General features: G+C 41.5%; 2 long non-coding RNA genes across 9 annotated transcripts in view; one reads left to right on the top strand and one right to left on the bottom strand.

Moving 5' to 3' along the window:
- LOC143664069 (uncharacterized) overlaps window positions 1–25,695 on the bottom strand; it is a 113,099-nt gene that overhangs the window by 80,610 nt on the left and 6,794 nt on the right. For 2 of the 8 annotated variants that reach the window (XR_013166292.1, XR_013166291.1), the window contains exons 2-4: window positions 16,447–17,119; window positions 15,433–15,686; window positions 14,199–14,320 (exon numbers count right to left, since the gene is read on the bottom strand). This is a non-coding gene — a long non-coding RNA (uncharacterized LOC143664069). Of the gene's footprint in view, window positions 1–5,075; window positions 5,500–5,594; window positions 5,683–9,763; window positions 10,218–13,021; window positions 13,530–14,198; window positions 14,321–15,432; window positions 15,764–16,446; window positions 17,120–25,695 lie in introns of those variants that run through there. The other 6 variants (XR_013166290.1, XR_013166295.1, XR_013166288.1 and 3 more) reach the window with 6 other exon arrangements.
- Window positions 16,531–23,268, top strand: LOC143664070 (uncharacterized). The gene is made up of 4 exons (XR_013166296.1): window positions 16,531–16,817; window positions 18,601–18,694; window positions 22,342–22,436; window positions 23,150–23,268. It is a non-coding gene; the product is annotated as an uncharacterized LOC143664070 (long non-coding RNA).

Genomic DNA, 25,695 nt, shown 5'->3' with positions numbered 1-25,695 from the left:
TATTCACAATCACTTCCAAGGAAAGTTCAAACTTCTAAATATGGCCTTATAGACTCTTCATAATGGCACCTCTGCCTCCAACTCTCCAGCCCCTCCACCTTCCTCCTCTGTTCTCACCAGTTTATTTTCAATTCCCAAACCCAGTCATGGTCCCATGCTCCTCTTTCTCCTTTCTTGTTCTCGAGAATTTCTACCCATCTGTTTTAGTTTGCTAAAACTGCTGGAATGGAATACACCAGAAATGGATTGGCTTTTATAAGGGGATTTATTTCATTACAAATTTACAGTTCTTCAGGGGAAAGGCAGCTAGCTTTCATCTGGGTTCCTCTGTCATATGAGGAACATCTGCTGGCCTTCTTTCCCAACTTCTGGTTTCAATCAGCTTTCCCTGGGGCATTTCCTCCCTGGGTCTGGGTCTATGTCGGCTCTGAGCTCCTTTCTCTCTCTTCTGTCTTCTCCTTTTAAGCCTCCAGCTGATTAAATTATGTCACTCATCACAGAAGGCACTCCCCTTTGCCAACTGCAGATGTAATCAGCCACAGATGAAATTCATATGCTAATGATTTAAGTCCACAGCAATAGAACTAGGCACCATCGCCTGTCAAATTGACACCTGAACCTATCACACCATGGTTCTTTTATTTTTTCTTTCTCACACCATCTTTTAAGATTCCGGTCAACTAGCACTTCCTTTCCTTGTACTTTACCTAATCCTTCCCATACCCAGGAGGAGTTGGTGCTCCTTTTCTGAGTCACTATAGTTATGTGCATCCTCACATCCCATTTTATGGTTATTGTTTGTAAATCCCTATACCCTTAACCTGCTCACTGAATGTTCCAAAGGACCTTTTTCACAGAATCCTGGCTCTTCCCTGAGAATGTGGCATCCCCTGCAGATTCCTCAAGTGGGGACTGTGTTCCCTCCTCTAGGTCTAGAGGTGGGTGGTGTCCTTTTTGCTCTATTCTATCCCTTCCAAAGCATACTCTTTTTTCCCTGTGTAAAACCCTGCAGCTTTGAATCTCATGTCATTGATGACACCACCCACCATCCCTCTTTGTTGCAATCCACCTCCCAGGATTACTCCCCATTCCTTGAACCTTTAGCTCCTAGCTTACTGTCATTCTCTCCAATACCAGTTTTGTCTTTGTTATAGGTGATTTCAAATTCCACATTGTTAACACTTTTAATATCCTGCTCACTCAGTTCCTTGATTTTCTCACCTCTAATGAGCTTGTTCTCCAATGCTCTTTAACCACTCATCCCAACTGTCTGATCCCCAACCTTAGACCTTATCATTACCAAAACAAAACACCTCCAAAATCTCAGTTTTAAGCATCTACTTTCCAATCATCACTCCAATATCTCCAATTAACCCTTCCAGTATCCTGACTCCTATATTCCTTTGACCCAATGAGGTCCAACGATCCATTGATCCTACCCCCTTTCACTGTCCCTCACCATCTCGCCTACCCCCATACCCTCACTTGATTCCCTATACTTTTCAGATTCCCTGTTTCATTGTTACAGTTTGTTCTTCTTACCCACCCCCCAATCCCTTTGCCTCTTCACATTTTGTTATGCTCACTTGACTAAACCACATCTCCCTTAATTAGAAGCAAGTCTTTGCCTGCTCTGCACCTGTACTGTGAAAGTTGAAAGTGACTAGAGAAAAACATAACCACACCCACTAGGTCATTGTAAAGCCATAACTATGAACCTTAAGTAGCCCCTAATCTAGTTCATTCACACTCCTACTCTCTTAGATGCTTCTTTCATACCTCTTCCTCTGTTTTCAAACCTCAACCATTGATTGTGCTACATTAAATCATTAAGAAAATAAAAGCAATCAGATGAGAACTGCCATCTTCACTTCTCTCACTCTCCTGCATCTGCATCTGTATACTTTTGCTCCTCCTATTGTTATGATGTAGAACTGCAAAGACTATCCATTCAGCCCAACTGGGAATGCCAACCTGTGGGACATCAATATTCTGTCCTCTTTGTGCCAATTTCTCCAGGTCCCCTAATGACAGGTCATAACATTGAGATGGAAAATGAACCATGTTGGGGCTGTAGATCTTTTTTCTTTTGTTAAATTGGCAGCTAATCCATATAGCTTTGTACCCAAGTAGATGAAAAAGCCCTTGAAATGCTATTATTTCAACAAACAAAAGACTGGCCATCCCTATATTGTTCATCCAGTGATGCCAATTTATCTGGCTTTTACTTATTTCAAGTGCAGTGGCCCCAAGAAGAAAAATAAAATAGCATTTAAAGTTGTTAATGTATTGTGTATTTATTTGGATTTAAGAGCAATTGTTCAAGTCAATCACTAAAAATAAAATCTTATGCAGTCATTTTTCTTTATAATTGCTGGAGGATCTCAATGGTAAATAGTGTAAGGAAGTGGGAAGCAAATTTGTGAGGGAGTGAGGGATGCTATTTTTGTAGCATCATTAAAGAAATCTTCACTTTTCCCCCCAAAATTTTGAGTGTACTGCTTATAATTATTCTCTCCTTCCTTTCCAATCCATATTGTAAATCAAATTCCCACTTTCTGTATTATGTTAGGCAGGGACACAGAAAAGAGTTCTAGCATATTTGCATTTTTAAATATATTAAAGACATACCATCTGCCTTGGCACTATGCAAATGTTTCATGTCTGTTAGTCCAATTGATCTTTGTATAGGTCTTCAAAAGGTAGGTGATATTTTGTCATCATCCTCATTTACAGATTTAGAAGCTGATTTTAGGTCTAGATAAATTGAGAGATTATCCCAAAATCTCTAGCTACTAAGTGGGATGAGCTTAGAATGAAGCTGAGGCAGTTCAATTCTTGAATAGTATACAAGGAGACATAGTATTTAAAAGAGTAGGATACGAGGGACATAGCAGCACCTACCATTTCCCTCTCAGAAATTCACTCCTTTCTGTCTTAAAGTTTGTTGGGTATTTAAAAGGAAAATGGGATGAATGAGGTCAAGTTCCACTGACAAGATAAAAGATGAGTTAAGTCTACAGAATGGGTTGAGCTAGGTCAAGAAAGGGGAATAAAAGGGACAAGATGCAAATTCTGCTGGTGGAGAAGTTATATCTTAAGTACTTATATGCTAGCATGTTGACAAAGACTGTTGATCTAGTCTCTAAGTGGCTAAGGGAAGTAGCCTGAAGTAGTGATTTCTGGAGTGAAATGGCCAAGATTTGAAGTCAGGCTCCTCCTCTTGCTAACTTTTTGACCTTGAGCAAGGTACTTAACCTCTGTGAACCTCAGGTTCTGCCCACATACAATGGGAGTGTCGATAATAGTAGCTACAGTTGATCCTCCTTATTCACGGATTCTGTATTTGCAAATTTGCCTAATTACTAAAATTTATTTATGATCCCAATATTAATACTTGTGTTGCTTTCATGGTCATTTGTGGACCTACACAGGTATAGACAGTGGCAAAAAATTTTAGTTGCCTAACACCCATATCTCCAGCTGTGGTCAAACAAATAAGAAATCTCTCTGACTTCTTATTTCAGCTTTCATGCTGTAAACAAATGTCCTTTTCATAATGTATTTAGTGCCGCATTTTATCACATTTTTGTGGATAATTTCACTGTTTAAAATGGCCACCAAGCCTAATGTTTCTAATTTCAAAAAGGCTATGAGGTGCCCAGTATGGTCAATTTCATGTGTCAACTTGCCTAGGTTATGGTGTCAATGTCCAGTTGTCTGGTCAAGCAGGCACTGCCTGATTGTTACTGTAAGAGTATTTTGTAGATAGATTAATATCTATAGTTAGTTGATTGCATCTACAGTCAACAAAGGAGGGTTATCTTCTGATCCAATCAGTTGGAGATCTAAGAATAGACCTGAGGATTTCAGAAGTCAAAAAAGAATTTCTGCCTCTTCATCAGTCAGAGAGCTTCTCCTGAGGAAAACAACTTCCACTTCATCAGAGTTTCCAGCTTGTGACTTGCCCTATAGAGTTTGGACATGCCAAATTTCAGAATCACCTTTTTGGAAGTTTCCAACTCACACCCTGCCCTATGGAATTTGGACTTGCCAATTCCCACAATATATTTATGTGAGTGTGTGTGTGTATCCTATTATCCTATTGGTTCTGCTTCTCTGAAGAACCTTGACTAATATAATACCTTATAGAGAAAATACTTACGCTAGATAAATTTCATTCAGGCATAAGTTATAGTGCTAATGGCCATGAGTTCAATGTTAATGTATCTTTAAATGGGCACACACATAAAACAAGGTTATATATTGATCAATGGACATAAACTCTGTGACCAGAGATTCACAGGAACCTAACACTGTATCTCCCCAAGGAGTAATAGTTAAGTATTCACTAAGTCACTGTTCGCAAGCAATTTTACAGAAATGTAGCTACCACAGATAATGACGATGAATGGTCCTTCACAATCAAGTTGTTCCCAAGTGTCATTAAAGAGATATCCCTAAACGTTGAATGAAGTGCTCATTGAACTTATCCAGGGGTGAGATGACAGAGACATGGATCAAGGCGGTAGTGGTGAACACGGCAAGAAGAAATCAGATACAGGACATATTTTTAAAGGTAGAACCTTCAGAATGTAAGCGGTAAGGGAAATTGAGAATAAAGTTCTAGCCTGGGTAAGTAGGTACAATGCTGATGACTGCTAACTTATATACATTCTCAAACTGGGGAAGTAATGCTCAGCTATTTCCTGTATACAAATTAATGTAAATTGCTCCAAAAATCTTCCCTAAGAGACCATTTCTGTCAGTTTAAAAGTGTCCAGAGAATTGTTCCCTAGGGGTGAGGTAGCTCTAGGGTGTTAGTTCATGGGTTTTCAAAAGTTTCTTTGCCCACTCCCACCCCAAATAAGTTTCTGCAAGCCCTGATTCATATCTGAAATTTAACCCTTGGAGTTAGCTTCAACCTCAATTAAAAAGTAAATAACAGCATAATCTTGATTTTTGAAAAAAATATGTGTATCTGGAAATAAATGCAGCAAAATATTAACAGCATTTGTTATCTCTGAGTAGTGGTATTACACGTGATTTAAATTTTCTTCTTATTTTCTAAGCACTTAATAATGAATAAGAACTTTTATTATTAAAAAATACATTTCTTACATTTCTTAAAAATTAAATCCTTGGGGTGGTTAACAAATTAAAATCTGTCATTTATTGCTTGGCATGAATGAATGGAGTGTTTGTCACTCATGTGCATGTTTCAACAGGATGAATAGCAGATATGAGCCCCTGAGCATTTGGTGGGGCAGGGTTGTCTAAAAGGTCAAAGACTTAAGGAGGAATGCATTCCCAGGCACTTTGCAATGTGGCCAAACATAGCCAGAAGCTAAGGGTTGATTCGTGGGAATGTCCTCTTCATCATCTCCGCAGGTGTGTTCTGAGAGAGTACACGCAGGGTTCAGCTCAGAGACCTGAGCCATAGGGAATGCAAATACATCCCATATTTCCAAACACTATTTTCATGGGGTCGCTGCCAACCTAAGAACAGGGGAGAGACTATTTGTTAAACAAATAAGTAACATGTTTTAAATGCAAACAGAAGCAAATTCAGAACTAGGCCTCCCCAAGAGAACCTTTACTGGGGCTGATTCAGCTTTGACGAGATCCCTTGACCAGACTCTGAACTTGGAGAATCACCTCGAGTGTGGCCATAGGTTGGGCCTGAAGTTAGAAAAGAAAGGAAGTGAAATGATTTCAGGCATTACACTCCACCCCCACACCCCAAAAAGGGGGAGAGCTGTCATTGTCCAATCCATACCCCCAATTTCAACAAGCCTTCTGCCAAAACCGTTGAACCTTGGCTTGTTTCCACACTGCCTTAGCTAAACTGACCAGCATCTGTTTATTTCAGCTCCTGGGCCCAGGATTTCATATACTCAGCAGTTCACCAGGTTGTTATTGAGAGGGTTGGTAGGAAAAGGTTTTCCCTTCCAAGGACAAGTTCCTCCCACAGTTTGTACGTGAGTGATATGTAGGTAGATGGAGTTTTGTGGAACAAGGGTTCAGAAAAGTCCAGTACATTTTCCTGTTAAATAGTAACATTTAAGGAACCATTTAGATAGATTTTTTTTCATGACATCATCAGACTAAGCCTTATTAAGAAACATTATCCAAAAGCTGGAAATAAAATGAAAGGATAAATGTATGCTTCTTCAATGTCATTTTTAACAGGCTTACCTAAGTATTGCTTGGTTATCAAAAAGAATGCTCCTTTGTTTAGTTTGGCCATTCATTACTGGATCAGAGAACAGACATTATGACATTCTATGTTAACTTGTATATTTCTGTCACAAAGGTTACAATTTCATTGCCCTGTAGGACATTAAGCAGTTTTGTAACATTTAGCAAATTCATTTCAGCATTCCTTTGACTGGCTTATACAATTCTCTATGTCTCCAATTTCCTTTCAGAGCCAGCTCTACCATCTTACTTATCCACTCATTCATTCACAAGTTAAATAAATTCTTTGACACAGGTTTGTTGTCTTTTGTATGAGAACCATGTTTTAATTTTTTTGAAACTTATTCCCCATTTAGCAGAAGAGGAAACATAAGTTTCAAGAGAACAAAAAAGCCATGTCTCATCAGACTTTGAATTCAGTTTGACACTAGAGCTCTTTCAAACTCCCAAACTAAATAGCTGTGTGGCCTTGGCTGACTCATTTTCCCTCTCTGGGCTCAGTTTCCTCATATGTAAATTGGGACAAGTAGAATCAAGGATCTATACAGTTTCTTCCAGACCTAGTATTGTCCAATAAGGTTAATTGCTTGACAAAATGATTTTAAATAAATACAACAGGCCAGACTGATTTCAAGTCCTCTCTCCACCCCACTCTATCCTACCCCCGTCCCTAATAGTACTACATCAAGAGTGTGGAAGATTGACTCATGTTCCCCACAGAGACATATTCACATCTTAATCCCAGTCCTGCACATGTGAATTCATTTACAAGTAAGATCTTCTAAGATCCTTTTAAGATAAGGCCAAACTGAATCCAGTATAGCTGGTGTCTTTATAAGCAAAGGAAATTTGGATACAGAAGTACAAGCCACAGGAGGAGACAAATACCTCCCTTAACAGATAGCTGTATTTGCTTCCAGGAAAGAAAAAATCATTACTTAGGTGAGAAGTAGAATCCCAGGCAATGTGACAGGCAAGTGCAGTACCATTGTGAAAACAGGGAACTCACTGTCCATGCAGCAAATGTATTTGCAGGGCTGGCATTCAGTCCAAATGGGCCAGATACAGTGTGCTGGTCAGATCGGTGTCCTTGCCACACCAGCTGCTCGCTATTGTGAGTATCACCCTTGCTTTTGGAGCTTGGTTCATAGAGTCACATCTGCCTCCCAGTAGATACGACAGTGACAAAATCTCTGCATCTGCTGCTACTCATTTGTTTTCTCAAACCCACAATGTAACATTTGCACTTGAACGCTGCTGCTGATTAAAATGATGAGACTTGACTCTCGTTATTCTTCATTAAATAGAAAATAGACGCTTATGTATTTTTCTTTTCACTTATTAATCTGTCCTAATGTTTCAACCCTGAATGTTTCTTCAATGACAGAATTTAAATAATGAAAACAACTAACTCAGAGACTCTATTAAGGATAAGGAATGAGCTACCTTCATGATCCCTTCAATGGAGCTTGTCTTTTTAATGATCTTTTTCCCTCCTCCCTGGCAATTAAAAAACAAGCATCTCTGCTGGGGAAGGGTGTGAGTGTGTATGTTTTACAAACAAGGGAAACCAGTGGGACAGTTTCTGGCACTGCCAATGCTGTAGGCATGGAGCATGCATATCTTGGCCTGAGGGCAGGTCATTCCAACAGTATTTTTTGTAAAAATAATGATGACAGTCTTCCGGTCAGTATCAGACCCCAGTGGACTAGTGGGCAAGACGCAACGTTAGTGGTCGAAGATGCATGTAGAACAGTGGGCTTCAACCCAGGCTGCACATTAGAATTGCCTGGGGAGCCTGAAAAAATATTCATGCTTGAGCAGCACTCAGACCAATTAAATCAGAACCTCTGGTAGGGGAGCCCAGGCACTGGAATGTTTTAAAAGCTCCAAAATGATTCTAATGTGCAACCAAGGTGATGAACCCCTGGTGGAGAAAGGAGGTCTCTGACGCTTTGCCTATAAAAGGAAAAAGCGCACAAAAAGACCAATAGCTTGTGGTCTATTGATTAGGTGTGGTTAATTAAATTATGGGACAGCCACACATGGAATACTATCTAACCTTTTCTCTTTTTTTCTTCTTCTTTTTCTTTTTTTTTTAATGAGGCAAACCTATAAATGTTGGGCAAGGTCATATCCTTCATCGATGCTTTAGACACAGTGATTAAGGCCTATAAGCATTTAAGGGCCTAAAAAAAAAAATGTTAAAAACTTGTAGTAGTTTCCTCCTGCTGCTACAAGAGGAAACTCAGAGGCTTAAAACAACATAAACTTATTATCTTACAGTTCTGGAGGTCAGAAGTCTGAAATTTGTTTCATTTGGCTAAAGTCAAGCTGTTGGCAAGCCTCCTTCTGGATGCTCTTGAGAAAAATTCCGTTTCTAGATGCAGTTTCTGCATTCCTTAGCTCATGGCCCCTTCCTCCAGCTTCAAAGCCAGCAGCCTAGCATGCTCTCTCCTCTCTGGCCCCTGCTTCTGTCTTTATAGATTCTCTCTCTAATTAGTCCTCCTTCCTCCCTCTTATAAGGACCCATGTGATTTTATTGGGCCTGTCCAGATAATTCAATATAATCTCCCCATCTAGGTCCTTAATAGCATTTGCAACAATCCTTTTACCAGGTAACAGTCACAGACTCACAGGCTCCAGGGATTAAGACATGGATATCTTTGGGGGGTGTTATTCAGCCTACCACAAGACCAGGAAAAAATGATTGGCTGCAAAATATGTAAAGAAAGCTGCAAAATTACAATGCATGAATGTTTTCCTGTGAAACATAATCTCATGTCAACTCCAGCAATTATTTTAGATTTAGTGTTCATAAAAATGTTATTACATTTGAAAACAGTTTGTAAGTCATGTTTTTACCAACGGCAAGAATTCCCAAGTACTCCCTGGCATATTCTCACCACAAGAATTCTGAGTCAGTGGTTCTCAAAATGTGGGCTCCAGGATGGCAAACTCAGTCAGCATCATCCAAAAACTTGTTAGGAATGAAAATTGGGGGGCCTTACCTCAGACCTACTGTATGAGGAATTCGGGGATTGAGACCCAATTATCTGTTGTAACAAGCCTTTTAAGTCTTTCTGAAACATACTTAAATATAAGAACCACTGTGCTAGATACTATATTTTTTATTTAAAAAAATCTAAAAATACATAAAAGAATAGCTAATCATAATTTAAATAAGGATAAGTAGCCAAATAATTTCTAAAGCAAAATTTAAAAATCCTTTCAAGCATTTCCACACCAACTAATATACACAGAACATTGCAATATGTTTAATATGATATGCACTAGAGCCTTCAAATATTAGCTTTCCTGGGACTTTGGGCCTTCAGTACTCATTTAGAAATACGTCTACACGAAGAAAAGCAAGTTGTTTTAATAAAAACGCTTCTGCTTGTCAATGCTGAGCTCAGGAATCACTTCCTATAAAAAGACTTTCGTGACACCTTCCCCCACCAGGACCAGATTAGATGCTTTTCCTCTATACTCCCTCAGTACCTCTTCTCAAAACAGCATGCTGGGATGGTGTCTTCACCACAGTAGACACTAAACTCCTCATGGGCAGGGACCATTGTTCCTGAGTCTCCAACATCTAATACAGCACCTGGATTACTGCAGTTACTAGTAAATGAATGATTTCAATCACGTGAAAGCTAATGTTTGAAGGCTCTATTGCATATCATATCAAACATATTGCATAAGTGAATAAGCAATGAATGAATGAGTGCATAAATGCACAAATGATTGTCACAGAAGTAGTCACATGATCTAGTTTTCCTTGAAATTATGTGCAAAATTTTGAATATCCACGAACTTTTTGAAGAGAGGGAATCTGTATCTTTCCTTGGATTCTCAATGGGACACGCAACTGCAAAGTACTTACAAGATACTGCTATGGAGACTGGGATGGGATAGGGACAGACTAGATGATTTCCCACAAATGACCCCTGGTAAGTGTTTCAAGCAGATCAAATAAGAGTGAGCAGCAGACAACCTGACAACATGTCACACTGAGAACAAAGCAAAAGAGGAAACTAGTCAGTTTACTGGATGAACCTGCTCCATCAAGCTGACTGTTCTTCTCTGGTTCCTTGAGGTTCACCAGTTTCTCTGATCTTACAAAAACAAATGAATTCTCTAGTCATTGTCCTGGTTTCAGTTCCGGCAAACTCTAGTGAGGCACTGGTGGTTCTGACCTTAAACAATTTCAAGAGTTTGTTTTTGGAACACTTGATTCCTCTGTTGAGGGCAGACCCTGGACCTCTGACATTTAATCAGCTCCTCCGGATAACAGAGGCCAGAGATACAGAGATAATTATGCCATGAACTTAGAGGAGCTCACGGTTTTGTGAATGAGAAAGATGATCCTTTGCGCAACCTCCTCATAATCTGAGAAACGCAGATGAAAATGACAATGAGAAAACTCTTCACATCATATTTATTGGAGGAAGATATGGGGAAATGGGATCCTTATGGGAGTGAAAATAGTAGAGCTATTCTGGAAGGCTGAATACATATCAACCCCACCATTCAGTAATCTGACTCCTGGGTATATGCCACTAAGAGACCATCTCACTGATTCGTAACAGGACTTATGCAAGGATATTTTCCAAATCTCCAGGAAACCTCATATGCTCTCTTTTCCCCTCCTCCCGCTTTCCAAGAACATGTTGAAACATTGGTTAAATAATGCTCTGTCACAGGAGGAAGAAGTCAGATGCAATGCTTTCCCTCAACCTAGCCTTACCACCTTACTCCAAAATCCCCATCTTATGCCACAGGAAGTGTAATTTATCACTCAGTTTCCAGGAGGGGGTAGTTATTGGAGGGCAAAGGTTTCCTAGATGCTGAAGGCAAAAATCAATTCAGAAACATGGCCCTAAATACAATAGACATCTTGGCCATAATTGCATGAGAAAATAGAATGAGAAACTTGGAAATTAACCTCACAAGGTCATTCCATCCAATCCTTTGCCCCCAGTGGCTTAAATGCTTAAACTACCTTCAAAAGCTTAGATCTAGGAAAGTCATTTTCTATTTTCTTCCTGAGACCTGTTAATACTTTGACTCAGATGGGCTTAATGAACCCGTAGCTAGAGAGGGGCTAGCACACTAACAGGGAGACTAGAGTTGTTCACATGAGTTTTGAGTGTGGTGCCAGATGGTCTGAAACATAACTTGTTTGTAAATAATTTCAAAATGATATCAGTGCAGTTCCACCACTTGCTAGGAATGTGCCCTCTCCAAGTTGCTTTTAAAAACTCATGTTCTCTATCTATAAAATGACGGTTTTGTTAAAGCCTACTTCTTTGGGCTGTCGTGAATAAAAAAGGAAATGATAGCTATGAAGGATTTAGCACATTATAGGTCCCCAATAAATGTTGGCCATTGCCCAAAGCACTTTTCCTAAGTTTTATTGTCTTAGTTTGCAAACCTTTCACTGAAATAACTATAGGGAATAAAAAATGGGCAGAGAATTAGAATTTGTTTGAAGCTCAACAGTAATTTAGATATATCCATCCCATTTTTTGAAAATCAAATCTTAATTGTAACACCAGAAACAAAAATTAAAAACAGAGCAGCTCTGATTGCAAGAGGAATGATACACAGACAGCTGCCCTCTCGCCCTTCCCAGAGAACACTTGCTCAGAACCCAGTTTGAAAATCACAGGTCATCCAATCCCCTCATCTTATAGATGAAAACTGTGAAACTCAATAGAATAATTGTTGGTCAGAGTCACGTGGCCAATCGGGGATAGACTGCCTGGGCTAGATGCTGCATATCCCAGCAGCAAAGAATTTACTGAGATAGAGAAACAGGATGCATACATGCTAGGGTGTGGGAGGAAATCTAGGGCTAATGTTTTCAGGTTGTATTATGAAAGCCTGGACCTTGGCCAAGTCTCTGGCCCTTTGGGTTTCAGTCTGTCCACTGAACTTTCTGTTCTTAATAACTTATGCCTTAGTTTTCATTACCATAAGGAGAACTGATCATTTGTATGTTCAGCGACTCCTATAACAGTTCTCCACTGAATATTTTTATGAGTTTAGGAATTAGTTACCAATGTATTTTCTAAATAAAAATTAAAATACAGATATGCAAACTTGTTATTAAGAAAATAGTTTCAGAATAAAACATCATTACATAACTTGGAAAAATACAGAAAAAAACTCAGAAATCAAGTATTAAGTGTGATTTCTGTTATCTTCTCTCTTCTTTGAATGATGAAGCTGATAGCACTAAAGCTCTATTTTTAAAATCTTACTAAGAAATATTTCACATATTCAAAATAAACTATACTTGCCCTGTCTGATGCCTTATTCTGAATAGGGCAGAGTGGCAATAAAACTAATTACTTTGAAAAAAAATGCAATTCATCCCAAATATCAGGACTGAAGACTAAATGCTTCAGTCTTCTCAAAAAGAAGCGAAATTTCCTTCTGTTCGCCTTCTCACTGCTTCAGCACACTCCACCTTGTTCCTTTAAGTACCTCTCAATGCTACATAAGCTTTTCTCCAGAAAAAACTCAGATATCCTAGTCCATGTTTTGAATTCTACCAAGAAAGTCCCAAAGAAAGAGGAATTTCAATCAAAGTGAGTAACAGATGAAGTGGGTTCAGTTCCCCCACCAGAAGCATCTCCTCCAACCATCACTCCTGGACAGACACATGGTCCTTAACCAACATATGCATGCAAAGGTCAGCCAATCAACACAAAGGAAGGGGACAGCCTCTACCGGTAGGTTTATAGTCTAGTGGTGACAGAATGTAGGCATAAAGGCAATAAAAGAGAAGAAGCATTCCAGGGGAAGATGTTCAAGCCCAAGTGACTAGAATGGATTGTAAATGCCAAGGGAGTTGAGACCACAGAGAAATCACTGGTGGTATTTAGAAAGGACTTAGCAAAAGAAATTGACCATGAGCTAAGCCTTAAAAATGGCAAGGTTTGGATGGGTGGAGAGAAGGGATGGTGTTCAAAGTGGGGAAATTGAATGCACAGAGACACAGAAAAGGAAGAAAACAAAATGCATAAAAGCAAGTGGAAAGGCCTATCTGGGTGGAACATAGATTATTTTATTAGAAATACAAACTGGCTAGAACATGAAGGGTTTACATTTGGCCTTATTCCTTCAATCTCTGGTATCTGAGGATAATTTAATGAACTAATTAACAGGGGTGAATGAACCCCAGGGTGGCAAATGCCTTTCCTGGTCCATACAAAATCTCCCTTCTTGGTAGAGGCTGCACAGAGACCCGTGTGGAGAAACAGTCTAAGGTCACACGCAGGCTCATCAGGAACATTGTGATTTAATGTTGGTGTCTGTCAAGGATAAAATCAGGAGGAATTCTAGTAAGAATGGGTGTGCCAAGGCTTTATATTTGCCAAATGTGCTGTATCCAAACAGGACAAAAATATTAGTGAGAAATTCAGACATCAATTGTGATCACTTAATGGAGAAAGTGTTGTGGAGTAAGGGCAGGAAGTTTTACAAGTTAGATTAACGACCCAACCCCAAAAAATGTTCTGCTCCGGGCTAAATGTGAGAACATTAGGTGCTAGAGCTGCCATCTGGCCCCAGCAGGAGAGAGTACTATAATTGACTAATGCTGCCTGCCATGGGTCAGAAGTGAGAAGTAGTGCTACAAATACTTCATACTGACTATCCCTGTCTTTACCAAAACAGACCACAGTGAAGCAAAGGTTTGAGGAAGCAGAGCCAACTGAGGCAAGAAGCTAAGTGTTCTGGTTTGGTTTGGTTGGTTTGGTCTAGGGTAAGTCTTTCCAATTATATAACCAAGTTGGTTGATAATAGATCTACGTAAAAGACCAATCCAAAATGAAAGCTGTGCCCCAAAATGAGCTCTAGGCAGGACCACAGAGCCCACTCATAACTGAGTTCAGGGATTTTAAAACCCGTAATCAGCAATTTTGTTTATCATGGCTTGTTTGGCGAGACACGCCCAGTACTTGTAAACTTGCCACCAATACCTGCTGCTGATTCCTGGTGCAGCTCAGCCCTCGACAGGCAGTTTTGCACGCTGATCTCTGATTTCACTACCTTTAATTTTCTCTTCTGTTGGAAGCCCTTCATCTCCTTCCAGACCACTCTCCTGGGGAAGATGGAGTTTGTCAGCAGAGAAAGCAATTTTTTTCCTTCTTTTTCTTCTCCTAAATGCAAACAAGCAACCAGCACTACAAGAACTTTCATATTTGCAAACACCCCAGGGTGTTTCACAAAATCAATCTGACCAAAGACCATAAAATATAAATTCACCTGATACATGCTCAGGATGACTGTGGCGCGCCCCCTTCCTCTGCACCCCCACCCACCCCCCACCTCGCCCTCACCTGCATTACACCGCATCCATACAAATGACTCTGGAAACTACAGCCATTACTAGAGCCCCCAGATAAATCTCAAGGTCAAGGGAATTTGCAGAAAAAAAAAAAGTAAATGAAATGCATCTTTAAAGAGGTCCCTTTGCATAGGGGGGTGCTGGGCTGGATCTTATTCAAACAAAAGCAGATGATTTGGGCAAGAAATTTTCCACCTTCCTTTTGTGATATTGCAGCTATCAGAGAATCACAGCCCCGCCATTCATTCCCAGAGGCCTTTCCTAATCTGGAGTCTGTGTGATGAGCTTCTGTTATCAGGGAGAAATGAAATGAGGATTGTGTTGGGGGTGGAAGGAGGCAGACATGGGGGTGGGAGGTTCACATAGCTGCTGAATATTTATACCTATAAAATGTTTAATTTTTTCTAGTTATAAAAGAAAATATTTTTATTATTTAGTGTAAAAATTTTATGAAGGAGAAAATCACTCCTAATTCCATGCAGGCAACCATAACCACTGCTCGGTGGTATGTCCAATATACAAAGTGAAGACTCCTGGGCTTACCCCCTTATCTGCAGAATCCAAGTCCCTGGGCATGGGTGCCTGGGCTCTGCATTTTTAAAAGGCACCCCTGGGGATCCTCATGCACTCAAACCTCAGGCCTTCCTCTGTGCACTATAAACCCTCTGAAGGCAGGTATTTGCATTTCTTTTGTTCACTGCTGCATCCCAGGGCCAGGAACATAGAAGGTACTCAATACATACATGTTGAATAAATACATTACGTATGTTCCATTCTGTCTTTCTTCCTGCACATATATATCTTCTTTTCTCTTTTTTCAAATGTATCCCCACCGTTTTTATTTAATGATAGAATAGGGCACTTACCATGTGCTGGTCACAGCGCCACAATTTTGCAAGCATTATCTCACGTATAATAAGTCATAAAGTGATTATTACTTATGATCCTTATTTTCAGATGAAAAATTCAAGACCCGGGAAGGTAATGTAATTTGTCCAGAATCACACAGCTGGAAAGTGGTAGAAGTCAGCTTCAAACTCCCTCAGCGTAAATCCAGAGTCTCATGATTGACATCTGCTTTAATCTTGAACTTCCTCCCAGGAGAAGGTTCTACACCCACCTGTTTTAATGGTAACGTGGGATTCCAGTAGACAGAGTCACCAAAGCGCATTTAAAAAATCATCGGAAAGTTTCTCTCTGTTTTTTACAATGCAGTATAAAAAGCATGGTAACTAAATTTTCCCAAGTCCATTTTATATTTATTTACGTAGAATTATTTCCTAAATGTGGAATTGATAGATTAACGGATATGAACATTTTAAGGGCCTTTTTGCTTCATATTGCTGTAATGGTCTTCTTAAAACATTATACTAATGTATCCAGTAGCAACATAGACTTGCCTATCTCCCCCATTTAAAAAAAAAAAATAGAAGCTCTGAATATCACTAGAAAATCTATTTGTTGCTGCCACATCACAGCCTGTTTTAGTCTTTTTTTTAATATGGAATGTTTCTCACAGGGCAGGATTTTGGAAGTACCAGTGGACAAAGAATTGGGCAAAGAGACAGAATTGAGTTCTTCCCTGAACATCCTGGGAACACGCTAAGTACCTCTCTACCACCAGACCTCGGGTTTTATTTTGTGCTGTTCTGTTTTATTCTGATTTGGCTCATACCTTAAGTTACACCTCTGACCGTATGGGTTATTTTCGTCTCCATGCACTCCACAGCCAGACTGAGTCACGTGCCGAAGTTCACACAGCATGTGAAGAGGCAGAGTGAATTCTCAGAACTTCAGCTGTTAGCCTCCACCCTCCACTCCCTCTCCCAGGCCCTAGGCTGGCTGACTTAACAACCCTACAGCCAAAAGAAAAGCATTACTTCTTCCTAGGTTGAGGAGGAGAGAAGGAAAGAGCCTCTACCCTTTGCCCAGGTGCTCCAAGTAGAACCATCACTCCTCCCAGAGTCAGTGGTTTCAAACACTTTGCCTCTGGTGTTACTGAAATGAATATTGATCTCAGAGCATTCTCTAAATGAGCTCACAATCCACCACAGCCACGGAATGGCCAGGCTCCTGGCAACAGCTGCTTCCCTGATTGGCTCTTCCTGGCTCCTATTTACACCAGGAAATTAGAAGCTAAGAGCAAATGGGATAGAGGTGGAGTTTAATAATGTTGAGTGAAGGCTTAGTGTGCAAAGAATGCTGTTCTCTCCTATGAAAAACAAAAGAGAATGATTGAAGTGGTACCCAGGTATTGTCTAGGTTGGCATCTTCCTCCCTGTCCCAGACTCTGTTTCATGCACCATTCTGGCATCTGTTAGGATAGCTTCCAGTGGAAATAACTGGTAAAGAGACTAAGAGTATTTAAATCATTCTGCATTTATTGCTCCCTCCTTGAGAGCCCTGAGGAAGGCAGTGTTGGGGTTGGCCCAGCCCAATCATCCAGGACCCAGGCTCCTGCCCTTCTGCTCTGCCATCTTCGTGTTGGCTTCTCATACCCAAGCTTGATGCTTCATGCTCACAAGGTGTCTGCTGCAGCTCCGGGCATCAAATCTGCATTCAAAACAGGAAAAGGGGAAAGGGGGCAGTACTGTGCAGTTCTCCTTTCATGTCTGTCCCTTTTATTAGGAAAGCAAATCCTTCCCCAGAAGCTCCACACAATTACACACACAAACACACACACATACTTCCTTTTACATCTCATCCAGTTTAGGATTGCATGACCATTACATGCAAGGAAGGCTGGGAAGGTTAATGTCATGCAAGGTATGGGGAGGGATTATCCTGATCAATGTAGGACAATCACAGAACTTCACGGGGGTTGGAAAATTATGGCCCCAAACAAAACTGGGATTCTATGAGAAAGGAAGAAAGAGAAGAAATAACAATGTCACAACCGTATACTCAGCCTGAAACAGAAGGCCTGGCATATAGTAAGTACTCGATGAAGGCACATTCAAGGAACCAATGAGCAGCTTTGTTCTGTATCTAAGAATGGCCTGTGAGCAATGTCATGAAGAAAAACAGAGGAGGGTGGAGGGAATGGGGTGGCATCTGCTTCCCATCTATTCTTGGAATGGATTTCAGGTCCTACGGTTGAGAGAGTGAAGGCCAGAAACTGAAGGAACCATAACTCATGAGAGTCCTGGTGATATTTTGGTTAAAGGGTGATGGCCAGAAGCTCACAATGCTGCTCATAACATCCCAATGGAAACAAGGCATGGGGATGGGGAAGAGCTGTTCTCCGGGCTAGCATAGCCAGCAATGCTCTGCCCGTGAGAAACTGGAAGCTTTGAAAGTGTCTGAGTTTGCCTGGTCTGCTATGACAAATATGGCACAATGGGTTAGCTTTAAGAACAGGAATGTATTGTCTCATGGCTTTGGAGGCAGAAGTCCAAGAACAGGTTACTGGCAGGCCTGGGTTTCCCCTGAAGTCTATAGCGAGCAGCAATCCTCTGTCACATGATAATCTATCTCTTTGTGTCTCTTCCTCTGATTTCCATTGACTTTCGGCATCTATTGACTGACTGTGCCAGAATTTCCTTTTATTACCAGACCTCCACTCATATGGATAAAGGCTCACCCTGATTCAATTTGGCCCCATCTAAGTAGGATCTCCAAAGACCCCACTTACAAATGAGTTCACACCCACCCCTGATTCCCCTGGACATCTTCAAAGGTCCCATTTACAAATGGGTTCACACCCACAGGCACGTGGATTAATAGTTGGATTTACCTTTTGTGGAATACATGATTTAATCCCAAAAATGGAGTATGCAAAGAGAACTCTTTTGGCTTGGACAGCCTACAATATTAACATGATGGGCATGAGGGAGGCTCCAGCAGGCAACTTCCCAGGCAGCAGGTGGGAACCAGCAAGAGGGGGGAGGTGGCCACATGGACACCCCAGCCTACAGACTGGCTTGGGGGCACACTTGAGGCAATCCCAGAAATAACCAGGGTATACTTCAGGGGGACTAATGCTGCCAGGCAGGCACGTGAGTGCCTGTGCCAACATGATTTGTATTTTGTAGACTGGTGGCATTTGGAATTGCAAGTAGACAAGACAGAGTTGGCTACAATTCTCCCACTCAGAGGAATGCCGGCCTACCTACATTCTCATCGCAGGTGACACTGCCGGAGAGATGCCCCCCTGGGAAGCTAGAGTTCACCTTGATGATTAAGTAGACAGAGCTGGAATCAGAGGGAACCATTGGAAACCAGGACTTCACTCCCACCTGGCTGCATCTGCATCAATATTCACTATTTTCCTGTTGGTTTAAGTGGTCCCTTCTCCCTGGGCCTCAGCGTCCTCATTAATAAGATGAAGGGATGGCATTACACCAGCTAAGGTCCTTTCAGCACCAGCATTCTATTTTGTTAGCTAAGGAATCCACAAACAAGAAAACAGTTTGACTAACTCCAAGGGACCGGACTGTGGATACTGTTAAAGGCTAGCGAGACCCAGGGGCAGAATCGGGCACTGATGGAAATGCAGGCTCAGAAGCAGCCAGACTTGCCTTTAGGACCGAGTTCTGTCACTGCCTGTCTGATTACATTTTTAAGCCTGTGCTTCCCTGGTCTATAAACTGAAACTAATTGTACCTACCTCATGACGTTTTGAGAATTAAGTCATATTGGTAAAGGGCTGGGCATGTTCCAGGTGCTTCAGGAATGGCAGTTTATGCAAACCAAAATGAGGAACTGTCCAGTGACTGTTTGCCCTTAGGGTTTCAGGAAGCACCACAGGCTATCGCTGATTTCTAAACCTTTGTTCCAGAACAAGCCACTTTCTAGTAGCCAACTTTGAGTTCAAGGAATGAGCCAGAAACTCACTCCTACCTGAAAAGTTTGATGACTGTGTGTTTTGCGGAGGGTATAGTCAGGCTTAACCCTGGCACAGGCAGGTGTGTGAGGGCCATTCATTCTGGGAAGGCTCACCCTTCCTCTTTTCATAGGCCTTGTCTCTTTGGATAGCCAAACAAAAGACTCTGCCCACTCACATTCAAAAATCTAGTCATTAATGGGTTGCAATTCACATTATGTGCCACTAATTACCCCAGGAAGGCTGTAAAAATTAATAAGGAACTACAGTTTAATTGTTCCATAATGACAGGGAGTTCCAAAGTGCCCTTCTGAGTAATAAAATTAACATTTAAACTAGTTCAAAGAATCTTCCCTTAAATATAACTCTTCACTATTAGTGTAGTTAATTTATTTATTTTTCTCTCTGGGTAGCTCTGAGATGTCTCAAAATAATACTTCACTTTGAAAATCTGTGCAGAGTTCCAGGATATTGTCTGTGGTGTCTGCAGTGGGTCAGGTGAATTATGGATAGCAGGAGGTTTGAAACCCACCTCACCACCCCCCCATCACACACACACACACACACACACACACACACAATAAAATTAGAGCGTCCTACATCTATTTAACCAAGGGTAGAGAACATCTCAGAAGTCAGTGTAGAATGCCTTAACCCCTAAGTCCCTAAAGGGGGGTGGGGCACACAGCAGCTGCTACAACACTGCTCAGAGTAGCACTAAGAACTGAAACTTTTGCTAGGATACCATAGCTTTACACCTGAACATTTATCACTCTTCCAGGACATTCTCTGTTCTTTTGTTTATGGGAACATGGCGGTTTTAAAATACATCTACAAGTTCTTTGACACTTCCGCCTACAAGAGGTGGAGTCTAATTTCCTTGTGGAGTCTAATTTCCTTCTTCGTGAACGGAAGAGAAAGGGCAATTCCTTTTTCACAAATAAAATGTGAGAGAAGTGAGACAGTATGCCTTCCAGTACTAGGTACTATAAAGGCTAGAGCTTCCACCTTGTGCGTCTATCTCTCTCCCCTCCCCTTCTCTCTCTCTCTGTCTCTCTCTGTCTCTGTCTCTCTGTCTCTCCCTCTCTGTCTCTCAACGCTTGCCCTCGGAGGCCGGCCCCGGTATGGCGAGGAAGCCGAGGCACAGGGCGAGGCAGTTACTTAGCCAAGGACAGGATCAGCCGCCAGATCACAGGTGAACAACTCCCCAGATGATCACGGCACCTACGAGCCACCCACGCCGAGGCCCCAACATTGCGGAACAGGCAATTCATCTTCCCTGTGACCTGAATCCCTTGATCCACAGAAACTTTGAGAGATACTAAATGATAATCACTATTTTAAGTCACTCGGTTTGGGGACAATCTGTTATGCAATAATAAATGACTAATACAGGAAATGTTGACAGACATCGGGCCTCTTGGTTCTTGAACAAAAACCTTAAGACTTCCAGACTAGGCAAATGTCTTCCCACTCATTCATTCAATATATGTTGAGTTCTTACTGCAAAACCCGTCTTCATCTAGCCAGGGCACAGAAGGCAGAGGTGGTCCCCAGCCGTGCCTGACTGCCTCCCAGCCAGCAGCCATCCAAAACATCCCATCCCCTGCAGGGCAACATATTCCCAAAAGAAGCTGCTTAGCCCTGAGCAATTCTAAGGTGAAAGGATTTTGTCATGATTCACAGAGGTGGGATTTAGGACAGTTTATCAACCTGGGATGTTTACTTTCCTAAAGCACTAAGGATTGGCGTTGATAATCCCTTGAAAGTGGCCTTTGGGGGATTTCCCTTAGGTGGTAGCTCATTTCACAGGTGCCAGGGAGAGAGGAAAAGGCAACAGAGAGGGAACGGCCAGTGCTCTGTGATGAGTCATGCCCCTGCCCCACATCCCACATCCCACTGTCTCTCTCATCGATGCTGTTTATTCTTCTAGGCCAGGCAAACTCATTCATTCATTCATTCATTCACTCAATACATATCAAGTGCTTACTGCATCAGGGGAGACAGACATTAACCAACTAATCACACAAATAAATAGTTGCGCTTATCCTAAGCACTATGAGGGAGAAGTGCATGTGTTCTCAAGACTTGGGGCTATTTGAGCTGAGACCTGGAAAATTAGGGAACTGGCAAGGCAAAGAGGGTGTCGGGTGGGGACATAGGAACAGCATTCTAAACAGAAGGAATAACATGTCCAAAAGGCCACATATTAGAAAGAAAGCTTCTGGCATCTGGGGATCTGAGAAAAGACCAATCGTGATGTCAGGAGCTAGAGTTCTGGGAAGCAGTGAGGGCAAGAAAGCATGTCCTAAAGCAGCCCAAAGAAGGAGGCAGCTGCCAGATCACGTTGGGCCATATATAAAGATTGTGTCTGTATTCTAAGAATGAGGGACAGATATAAAAGCGTTTAAAGCAGAAAAGTGACAAGTCAAATTCCCTCTGTTAAATCATTTCCAGCTTCTAACCCCACCTCATGAGAATCTATCATTTCTTTCCCATCTCTGTGTATAGAAGTGTTTCTATATAACACAGATGGTATTGTATTTTAACTTCTTGTTTGGTAACTCTCTCCTGCACAGGACTGATAGTCTCTCGAGAGTGGAGAACATATCTTTACAATATCAGGAACTCCATCAAGATCCCTGTCACTCTTGGGATCTAGTACGAACCTCCTTTGCTGCCTTCAAGGTCTTGCACCATTGAACCCTTGTCCAGCTCTGCCACATCATTTCAAGTTACCTCCTTCAGTCTCTGGCCACTCACTCTCTGTTCCAGCCACATGGAAAATAGGACACTTCCCCGGGGGCCTCCCAAAAAAAGATGTCCTAGCTGGGGTGGGACTCCTGCTAAATATTCTCAGAGTCACCAATACTTCCCCATCAGAGCACCTACCAGAATTTATGTTGTTATTTGCACACTGTATTTATTTAATGTTTATCTCCCCTCCTAGACTGTCTGCTTCATGCCAGCAGAGAAGATGTCTGTCTCAGTCACCATCATAACCCCAGTACTGGCACTGGACACACAACTGACATTCCACAAATGGTTTGTGAATGGAAGAACGAATGAGTGAATGGGTAGATGAATGAATGGATTAGCAAATGGCCCCACTGGCCATCCAGGCCAATTAACAGCTGACGTGGAGACCCCTCTCTGATTGCCCTGAATGCCTTCAGTGATATAACCCTAGGGAAAAATGGAAAGTAAAGAAGGGAGGAGAAGGCAAGGAAGACATTTCCTTCAATCTCTGAGTGGTTGTTATCTCAATCCTTCTGCTAAGCAAGAAGAAGAAAACTGGCTGGCACCTAAGCTCAGTTAATAATTCCATTTAAATGCTAACAAGCTGGGGTTTTGGCTGCATTCATCAGCTCCCCAGTTCCAAAGCATGGAGTCCCAGGGCCCATCCCCCCACCCCAACCCCCAGTGAGAATGAGAATAAATTACTGCATGTGGCCACCTACAATGACCTGGACAGAAGTTCAAGTTCAGGGGAAGGAGGAGAATGTACAGATGGTATCATAAAGCATTAAAACTCCCCTCCCTTGATCACCATTGATAACAAACCTCCAGACCCCTGTGTCACGAGACCCTGCTGAAACTCTGTTGTCACACCCTTGTCTTAAACCCTGATAAACTTGCACTCCCCGCCCCTTGGGAAGCCTGACTGCTATCCTCCTGAACGGCTGCCATCAGGAAGAATCTTCTGTTCTGTCAGGCCGGGCAATAACACCCATTCCTGGCATGTTCTTTGGTCTTAGGGCTGCCCTTGACCCAAGCCCCCAACAGCCGAGTTGGAACACAGGGCATTTCGAAGTCCTTCCCATGGACAAACAAGGTCAAATTCAGTCTTCAGGTTAGTGCTTCTCAAACTATCTCCTATAAAGGACCAGATTGTATTTTTATTTTCAGTTTTTGTATTTTTATTTTCAGTTTTTCACAAATCAATACTTTTTATAAAATGCAAAGTTTTGCATTTTAAATATGAATTCATAAATGAAATACAAAATTTTGTAAAAGACAAAAATGACAGCCTTGGGTGTAGCAGCAACACCGAATTGCTATAAAGGTCTCTAACTCTTTCCTCTCCATCTCTGTACTCGTATCCTAGCGTGGAACAGCCAGAGGTAGACCCACAAAACATGTGTTCCAGTTTTGGTGTATTCTCAAACATAAGCTGCATGGATCATATTTGGGAACCGACCATCACTCGCTCTTCATTACTTTGAGCTCCTTCCCTCAAACTCTCTATTCCTACACTCTTTCATTATTCCTACAAACTATTATTCCAAGTTGTCATAAGCACTCATTCACATCGGATTGTTTTCACTTCTCATTACCCTCTTTGTCATAGAAAAGTGAAATTTTCATTCCTCCTACATTCATTCTTTTCCCAAGCAAGATTGAAACTTCTCAGCCCTTCCCTGGTAACCCATCAAGCTGTACCACTGACCTCCTGTCACAGTCATTGGAGAGGCCAAGGCAAAAGAAGCCAGAGGAGAAAGAAAACTGATCTGGCATCTCTGCATTTCAGACTTGAACCTTGCTCTGGGGAAAGAGAAATTTCACTTTGAACCTTTTCTCTCAACTTCATCTATAAGTTTTCTTTGAAATGTTTTCACAACTTCCTCTTGGAAACTACAGAATCACACACTGTTAGAGCCATATTGGCCCTAAAATCCAAAGCTCTTTTTTTTTAATTGAAATATATTATATATTCACATACCATATAATCATCCAAAGTGTACAATCAGTGGTTCATGGTATCATCATATAGCTGTGCATTCCTCATCAAAACTGATTTTTGAACATTTTTGCTACTCAAAAAAAAAAAAAAAAAGAAAAGAAAAGTAAAAGAGAACCTCCAAAATATACCATAGTCCCCATTCCCTCCACTGTTTATTTGTTTTTTGTCTTTTTTTTTTCCTCACTTATCTGTCCATACATTGAATACAGGGAGTGTCAGTCACAAGGTTTTCACAGCCATGCAAACACACCTTAAAAGCTCTATTTTGGGGCAGTGCAATGGTGGCTCAGTGGCAGAATTCTCGCCTGCTATGCTGAAGACCCCATTTCAATTCCCAGAGCCTGCCCATGTAAAAATAAAATAACACCTTTATTCTTGATCTTCAAGAATCAAGGCTTTTGGTTGCAATTCAGGTTTCACCCTCTAGCTACTCGAATACATTAAAAACTGAAAAGGGATATCTATATACTGCATAAGAATAGCCTCCAGAATGACCTCTAGACTCGACTGAATATTTCTGAGCAATTTCTCTTCCCCTTTTGGTCAAGAAGGCTTTCTCACTCTCATGTTGGCAGGGCCAGGTTCATCCCCAGGAACCATGTCCACGTTGACAAGGAGATTTATACCTCTGGGAGTCATGTCCAAGTAAAGGGGGAGGGCAGTGAGTTCATCTTTGGAGTAGGCTTAGAGGAAGAGGCCATATCTGAGCAACAAAAGAGGTTCCCTGGGGGTGACTCTTAGGCTTAATCATAACTAGGCTTGGCTTCTCCTCTGAAGAAATGTTTCATAAGGTCAAGCCCCAAGATTGAGTTCCTGGCCCATCAAATTGGCAGTCCCCAATGCCTGTGAGAATAGCAAGTCTTCCCCAGATGGGGAAGTTTGATATTTCCACCCCAAAGCTTTTTTTTTTGATTGGGGGAAAACAAATGAGGTTAGTTGGAGGAATCAGAAAACTTCAGCTCTCTCACCAACCAGTAGGGTGAACTTGGAGGAAGTAATTCACATCTCTGAGATTGTTTTCAGGGAAAACAGAAAGATCTTTAAAATGGAATGATTATGACTCAATCACAGTGCTAAAGTGAAAATCAAATGAGGTAATGTGAACAAAAATGTTTTGAAATGAGAGCACCGTGCAAATGATGGGATTTTAATTTCCCTTCCCACAGAATCACAATAAATCAGAAGAAACCATCAGAGAAGTGGCACTGGAGGTGGGGAGGGCATGAATGAGCCAATCTGCCTCTTGGGAAAGACCCCCTTGAATACTTGAGGGCCAAAGTAAATTTAAGGAAATCACTGGGTTTTGCCCCTTTGTAGTCCAGCAAGAGATGGAAATAGCTTGAACTAGGGGGGTGTTCATGAAGAGGGGAAAGTGGACAGATTCAAGAAATATTTATGTGGTAAAATATTCAGGACAGAGTGACGGAATTGATCAGGGGAGGGGGATGGGGACGGATGGGTACATGGTGACAGTTATGGCTCATAGAACTGGATGGTGTTGTGCTTCCATGAGATCAGAAACACCGGGACCCAGGCAGGTAGGCACAGATGGCAGAGCAC

Source organism: Tamandua tetradactyla, chromosome 20 (assembly GCF_023851605.1).
Source record: "Tamandua tetradactyla isolate mTamTet1 chromosome 20, mTamTet1.pri, whole genome shotgun sequence".
Classification (NCBI taxonomy): Eukaryota; Metazoa; Chordata; class Mammalia; order Pilosa; family Myrmecophagidae; genus Tamandua; species Tamandua tetradactyla.
The sequence above is the reverse complement of the archived record's forward strand: the minus strand, read 5'-3'. Positions and strand labels throughout refer to the sequence as shown.